The sequence below is a fragment of the Chiloscyllium plagiosum genome, chromosome 3, assembly GCF_004010195.1.
Source record: "Chiloscyllium plagiosum isolate BGI_BamShark_2017 chromosome 3, ASM401019v2, whole genome shotgun sequence".
Lineage (NCBI taxonomy): Eukaryota > Metazoa > Chordata > Chondrichthyes > Orectolobiformes > Hemiscylliidae > Chiloscyllium > Chiloscyllium plagiosum.
Genome location: NC_057712.1, coordinates 19,415,400 through 19,423,298, shown reverse-complemented (window position 1 = coordinate 19,423,298; position 7,899 = coordinate 19,415,400).

Genomic DNA, 7,899 nt, shown 5'->3' with positions numbered 1-7,899 from the left:
AAACTGAATAGTTTCAGCTTTGTTAGCAATTGTGTTGAAATGTTTTTAGATATAATCTAAATGTTGTTGTCCATTTTGGAAGGGTTCAGAAAAGATTTACAAGGATGTTGCCAGGGTTGGAAGATTTGAGCTATAAGGGAGAGGCTGAACAGGCTGGGGCTGTTTTCACTGGAGCGTCGGAGGCTGAGGGGTGATCTTATAGAGGTTTACAAAATTTTGAGGGGCATGGATAGGGTAAATAGATAAGTCTTTTCCCTGGGGTTGGGGAGTTCAGAACTAGAGGGCATAGGTTTAAGGTGAGAGGGGAAAGATATAAAAGAGACCTACGGGGCAACTTTTTCACACAGAGGGTGGTACGTGTATAGAATGAGCTGCCAGAGGAAGTGGTGGAGGCTGGTACAATTGCAACATTTAAGAGGCATTTGGATGGGGTATATTAATAGAAAGCGTTTGGAGGGATATGGGGCGGGTGCTGGCAAGTGGGACGAGATTGGGTTGGGATATCTGGTCAGCATGGACGGGCTGGACCGTAGGGTCTGTTCCCATGCTGTACATCTCTATGACTCTATGACTCTATTTACATTGTACCACCCACTTGGCCCTTTGTACACTATACTTGTAAATCGTTAATAAGATGGAATAAAACATGATAAAGAACTCAACTTTCATTAATATTAATACCAGAAATAAAACAAGTGTATTCTACAAGTGTCATCTGATTTGGAAAGATTGCCTCAGGAATGTTGTTAAAGGCCCTTTCCATTTCTCCAACAACAATATGCATCTCACTTCAGCAAGTTCAATCTGCTAAAATAATTCTCTCAATCTTCTTCAATCTAAGTGGTCCATGATTTATCTAACTCTTCATAGCATGTCAGAAGTCTGTAGGTTGAAGCCTGAAGACAACAGTTAATGCGCCATTAGCATCTCTCAATGGCAGTGATAAAACTCGTTGATGAAGTTTCCAAATAAACTGAGCTAAAGCCTCATCTCTTTGATCAGATGATGTTACTCAGAAAAAAAACTGTGAAACTAGCAAATGCCATCTGTACTCAAACCTAAACCCTGATTTAACCTATCCACCTGGCAGGAGCGAAAGCAGATTCAGGATGAACATCAGTTTATAGGAGACAGTTATAGAGAGTGGTGAACTCGGCCCGGACAATCACAAAGGCCAACCTCCCATCTATAGAATCTACCTACCAGGCCCATTGTCAAGGAAAGGCAGCCAGCGTTCTCAAAGATCCATCCCACCCTGGCAATGTTTATCTACAACCTCTACCATTGGGGAGAAGGTACAGAAGTCTGAACAGACACACCAGCCGGTTTCATAACAGCTTCTATCCTACTGTTAGAATACTGAATGGACTCACAAACTCTTAACATTCGCCTGTACCGGTATTTTTGTTTTTGCCGCTGTTTACCTAATATTTAATACACATGACAATAAATTCAATTTAATTTAATTCAATTCAATTCAATTTATCAAAACGAATGGAGTATAAAATTGGATAGGGAAAGAATTACACATTGGGTTTAGTCCCATTCTGTTTTTGCAAGTGTGCATGTTAAACTATTGATGGAGCACATTCCAATTTATTTTGTATTATGGCACTTATGTTACAAGTCGGAAATTTAAGATCTAAACATTTTATGGGGTGTGTTCTTGATGGAGGAGACTTATAGTTTGTGGGTTCCAAACCCACCACTTTGCCACCAACCCAAGATTATCCTCATAATACAGAGGGTGAGGCAGGTGCTGAAATTGCCAGCCCAGTTATTGTATATAAGTAAATAATTCAGGGTCAATTGAGGCACATGAAAATTCAATTTCTGGCGATATTATTCTGCCACTCTGCAACTTGGGCAGCCTGCTACATTCAAAGGTTTGGAAGAAAGTGGGTACCATTTTTAAGGGGAGCCCTTTGTGCAATGGGGGTAACCATTCAACTTCCAACTTCCCTCACCCACTCCTCACTAGGATGACCAAACCCAATGGGCGGGGGGGGAGAAGGAGGAGAAGAGGGGGTTCATCCTGAGACTACTTGTGATTCCAGCAGAGCCCACTACTGAGATCTGGTGTACCAGTTTTGCTGGAACAGCCGGGTAGTCAGGTTTCTCAGGAGTTCCAGGCAGTTAGGTCTCCTCACACTGAGGTGCAGACACCTGACTCTGCACTAGCCTGCAGTGTATCATTGTTGTAGGACAGGCTTCTTCTAGGCCTGTCAGCTGACTGCTGACTTCCCTTCCTTTTTGGGGAGGGGGCACATGTGAGTTGTCCAGCCCCTTGTAAATTTCTGCCCAAAATTCAGGTTAATGCACAGATTATTCAGCCAATACAACAGGGAAAAAAGAAATCTCGCAGTCCACTTCACACGTGGACTGAGTTGGTAAGGACTGTTATTATGAACTCTTTATTTCTTTGTTTTTCTAATTGAGAGAGGAAAGATATAAAAGAGACCTAAGGAGCAACTTTTTCATGCAGAGGATGGTGCGTGTGTGGAATGAGCTGCCAGAGGAAGTGGTGGAGGCTGGTACAATTGCAACATTTAAAAGGCATCTGGATGGTTATATGAATAGGAAGGGTTTGGAGGGATATGGGCTGGGTGCTGGCAGGTTGGACTAGATTGGGTTGGGATATCTGGTCGGCATGGGTGAGTTGACCGAAGGGTCTGTTTCCCTGCTGTACATCCCTATGACTCTATGAGACTATACTGGAAACCTGAAATTAAAAAAAAAGGAATTGCAGGTAACAATCATCATGGATGAAGAGTGAGAAACTATTATTTTGTCATTTTGGTGACCCTTCATCAGATTATTGAAGCATTTGAGGAAGCTATACTTATGGTTTTGTCATTGATGTAATGGAACGTCTTCAGTTATTGCTGTGAAGGATTACATCACTGATTGTTGTGTCACCATAGACTTACCAGACCATAGGGGCTTCTCTGTTATTAGAGAGAGAAGCGACTGGTGGTGATTTAACCTGAAGGCCATTAGACCTCAGGCAAGGGAAGAGGTTGAGAAGGAGAGCCCTTCATGGTAGCCTCAAACCAGTGATGGGGATTGAATCCACACTGTTGGTGTCACTCTGCTCTGTAAACCAACAATCCAACCACCTGAGCTAAACTGATTCTCTCTTAAGGTATTTCTGTCAATAGTTATGGTGATATAAATGGAAACATACCATGACAACACAGAGGAGAAGGGGACCACTGCTTTCTTATCTGTTGCTGCCAAAGTGCATCCCGCTACACCTATTTTTCCTTCTGGAAGATCCAAGGAACTCTTGCAGTGACTCAACGTAATTCAACACAAAGTAATTCCTGATGAAGGGCTTTTGCCCGAAACGTCGATTTTGCTGAAGCTCCTCGATGCTGCCTGAATTGCTGTGCTCTTCCAGCACCATTGATCCAGAATCTGGTTTCCAGCATCTGCAGTCATTGTTTTTACCTTTTACAAAGTAAACAAAGGCCAGCAAATAATAATGCCACGATCCCATTTACATGCTTACACATCCGCCCATTTGAACATTCACTCACTCTCGCACAGATGTTCTGGGTCAGTTGAAATGTTCCTCATGAGAATATGGCAGCTAGTGCTGTTAAAAAAACAGGTGTAGGTTCTCCAGGATTCTCACTGCAGCGGCCTCCAAGCTTTCTTATCGTGAGGAAATTCTACAGGATACTGCATCTGAAGACCAGCCGGGAAATCAGAGAAGGGTAAGTAACTTTTTGTCAAGTGAGAATCAGAAAAAATATTTCTAATGCTGGCCCGTAGATTGGGCGAAGCTGTTTTGACAGTTCAAAATGATTTTTTCTTAAAACAAATATTTAGCAAAGATGAACATTTGTTCTTTTTAGCTCCCTTTACATGGTTGGTATATACGGCTGAGTTGATAGGCTATTTTGCTATCTTGACTGCTGATCGAAACTAGAGTACACTAGTTACTAAGGCGCACTAATTACTAGTCCAATTTTAATTTTTAGACTACATGTATTTCTTTTCCAATCAAAATTTTTGTGAGGTGATCAGAATTTTTATTCTTACAATTGCTACCAATTTTATAAAGTCACACATTACTTTTTGTACATGGTGGCTCAGTGGTTAGCACTGCTGCCTCACAGCGCCAGAGACCCGGGTTCGATTCCAGCCTTGGGTGACTGTCTGTGTGGAGTTCGCACATTCTCCACGTGTCTGCGTGGGTTTCCTCCGGGTGCTCCGGTTTCCTCCCACAATCCAAAAAGGTGAATTGGCCATGCTAAATTGGCCATGCAGGTTAGGTAAATTGGCCATGTTATTAAATGTTTACATGCCATAATGTTAGGTGCATTATTCAGAGGGAAATAGATCTGGGTGGGTTATTCTCTGGAAGGTTGGTGTGGACTTGTTGGGTTGAAGGGCCTGTTTCCATGCTGTAGGGAATCTAATTTCTTCGGATGTAGGTGTTGTTGGCTGGCCTGCATTTATTGCCAAGAAGGTAGTTAAGAGTCAACCACATTGTTTTGACTCTGGAGACCATAGGCCAGACCACGTAAGGATGGCAATTTTCTTCCTAAGTGACATTAGTGAACTAGATGGGTTTTCCCCAACAATGGTTTCACGGTCATTGCTAGACTCAAAGCTGAGTCTGCAGAACATTACCTGGGTCTCTGGATTAACAGTCCACTGATAGTACCACTGGGCCATTGCCTCCTTCCAAAGGGTGATTCAGATAGTGATGATTTGTCAGTAATCCACCTATACAGATATATCTGTGTAGGCTTTGGAATCTGCTGCCAATTGCTAAGCCTAGTTGGTTCCAAAGCCTCATTTACTTCACACTCTGTTAAATAACATCCAAATAGGCTGCTAATGCAAAATGAATCAAATGCTTGTAAACATGTAATGTGGTATTTTGGTAAGTGATGAAATACAGAGTTCATTTCATATTGTGCAATTCAGACATCTGCTGAAATTTATCTTCCTGTGCCAGACTAGATGATGCAGTAGTTTTCAATTGGTAGATCAGTGTAGGAAAGAGCAAAACATTTAGGCAGTCTGTTTATTTGTTTGCGACAAATGGAATCATGTTTTATTTGCAAAACCAGAAATGATCTTATTCAGCAAAGTGGAATCATGTTTTATTTGCAAAACCAGAAATGATCTTATTCAGCAAAGTGGCGGTTACCCACTTTAATTGACATGAAACATTTGTAAAATTGCTTCCCTATTCCCCAGGATCCTGTTGTCATTCTTCATCTACCTTTCCTCATTAGTCTTGTCCCCAGAATGGTTTGTACTAGTTATTTTTCTAAACATTTTTTGTAATGTAATAATTTAAATGGATGCCAAATGATCAAAACAAATTGTTGAAACACTTTTTTTAGTATCAACAGGAAATTAGATCTACATGAAAAACCTCAAAATCAAATTTCAATTTCAACCCCACTTACCATTTAGTCAGCAACTGGCCATTGAAGAGTTTAAGCAATTAAAAATAACCTCTCATCTTTTATGACATTGTAAAATGACTTCATAAAATACTTATTCTTACATAAAACCTTTCAACCCTAACAACCAGAATCTCTTTGACATTAGTCTCAACCATTTGCTACAACTGACAGTTTAATCCAATCTATTCCAAATGTTTTAGTCCAGAGTTAACCTTTGTGAGAAAAGAGGTTGACAAGTTTCTGTGTTTTACAGGCTAATTATATCAACTTGTCTGCTGTCATATCTGCTCCATAACTATTTTTTAAAAACAATTCTCAAAGATTTTACTGAGAATAAAGTGTGCCATTTTATGTAAATTGCATTTTGGTTTTTATTTGCTCTTCAAACTTGATGGAAGCCTTGAGCTTTAGGGATTTCTTTCATTTTTGATTAGTTACAGTGTGGAAACAGGCCCTTCGGCCCAACAAGTCCACACCGACCCGCCGAATAGCAACCCATCCAGACCCCATTCTCCTACATTTACCCCTTCACCTAACACTACGGGCAATTTAGCTCGGTCAATTCACCTAATCTGCACATTTTTGGACTGTGGGAGGAAACCGGAGCATCTGGAGGAAACCCACGCAGACAGTGTGCAAACTCCACACAGTCAGTAGCCTGTGGCGGGAATTGAACCCGGGTCTCTGGCGCTGTGAGGCAGCAGTGCTAACCACTGTGCCACCATGCCGCCCTTTTGGAAGGACAATTTTCACCTCAGTTGCAGAATGGCTTCATGGGAGGAGGATTTTGTTGAACTTTTTTTTGTAGTTTTGTTGATTCACTTTTGTTGCTGAACTAATGACTCTCGCATAGGCCTGAGCTCAAAACTGAACCTTCTCTAATCAGTAACTTGCCTCCATTCAACATCTGGAAACTGTCCCAAGGCAGTTCAAACAGAAATCAACGCTGAGCCAAAGAAGCAGATACTAAGTCAAGTGAGTAAAGATTAAAGAGATGGATTTTAAGGAGCTTCTTCAACAAAAAGAGGCCTAGAAGGTTTAGGATGGAAAGTCAGGGCTGGAGCCTAGATACTGTATTGAAGCCATTCACTAACTAAAGCAGCCATCCTTCATTGGTTATACTTAATAAAACTCCTAATTTGGCACCCTTGTAGCACAGTGTCCCTATCTCTGAGCCAGGAGGCCTGAGTTCAAGTCCCAGCTGCTCTCGAGGTGTGTAATAACATCTCTGAACAGGTTGATTAGAAACTGTATATTTGAAGCATAATCAGTGTTGAAATGAGGGAGCTATCTTTTTATTTGAAAGATCTTTTGGAGTGCTTTTGATTGCACTTCAGACCCACACCCCTGGCCTTTGGAAGTCCTCATAATCGTTTTCCTTTTTATATTCATGGGATGATGAATGGCTAGGTCAGCATTTATTGCCTATCTCTAATTGCCCAGAGGGCAGTTAAGAATCAACCATATTGCTGTGGGTCTGGAGTCACATATAAGCCAGACCAAGTAAGCATAGTAGACAGGCAGGAAGCTGGAAGAACACAACAAGCCAGACACCATCAGGAGGTGGAGAAGTCGACGTTTTGAGTGTAGTTGCCACCATGATGAGATGGCTTTTTTTCCATACTGTAGGGATTCTAAGGAGATTTGAACCTGGATCCCCAGAATGTTATCTGGATTAATGATCCAGTGATAATACCACTAGACCATTGCATTCCCCCAAATTCTAGTAATAGAATGTCTATGTATCTTTCCAGATGTGACATGATGAACAAGGGCCATCATTCCACATAGAATCATAGAGATGTACAACATGGAAACAGACCCTTCGGTCCAACCCGTCCATGTCGACCAGATATCCCAATTCAATCTAGTCCCACCTGCCAGCACTGCACCCATATCCTTCTAAACCCTTGCAATTGTACCAGCCTCTATAACTTCCTCTGGCAGCTCATTCCATACACGTACCACCCTCTGTGTGAAAAAGTTGCCCCTTAGGTCTCTTTTATATCTTTTCCCCTCTCACCCTAAACCTATGCCCTCTATCTCCAAGAATGAGGCCATTACTTTACAGAAATAAGATGCTGTATTGTGCATCTCTCAAATACAGCAAACATTTCTATGGGAGTAGGAGTGTGCCAGTTGATCAAATATTCGAGATGATTAAAAGGTCCACATCATCAATGTAAAAACATATACCAACACACTTAAACCTAAAGGATCCATTTGATGCTACCTGTAAAACTAATGTCATTTACAAGATACCGTGTAAGAACTGTAAAAAAAACTACATCGGACAAGCTAGCAGGAAACTTGCCACCAGGATGCACGAACAGCAACTGGCCACCAAAAGACACGACTCACTCTCACTAGTTTCTATACATTACAGACAAAGAAGGGCACCATTTTGATTGGGACAACACACAAGTCCTAGGACAGGCGAAACAAAGACACGTAAAAGAATTCT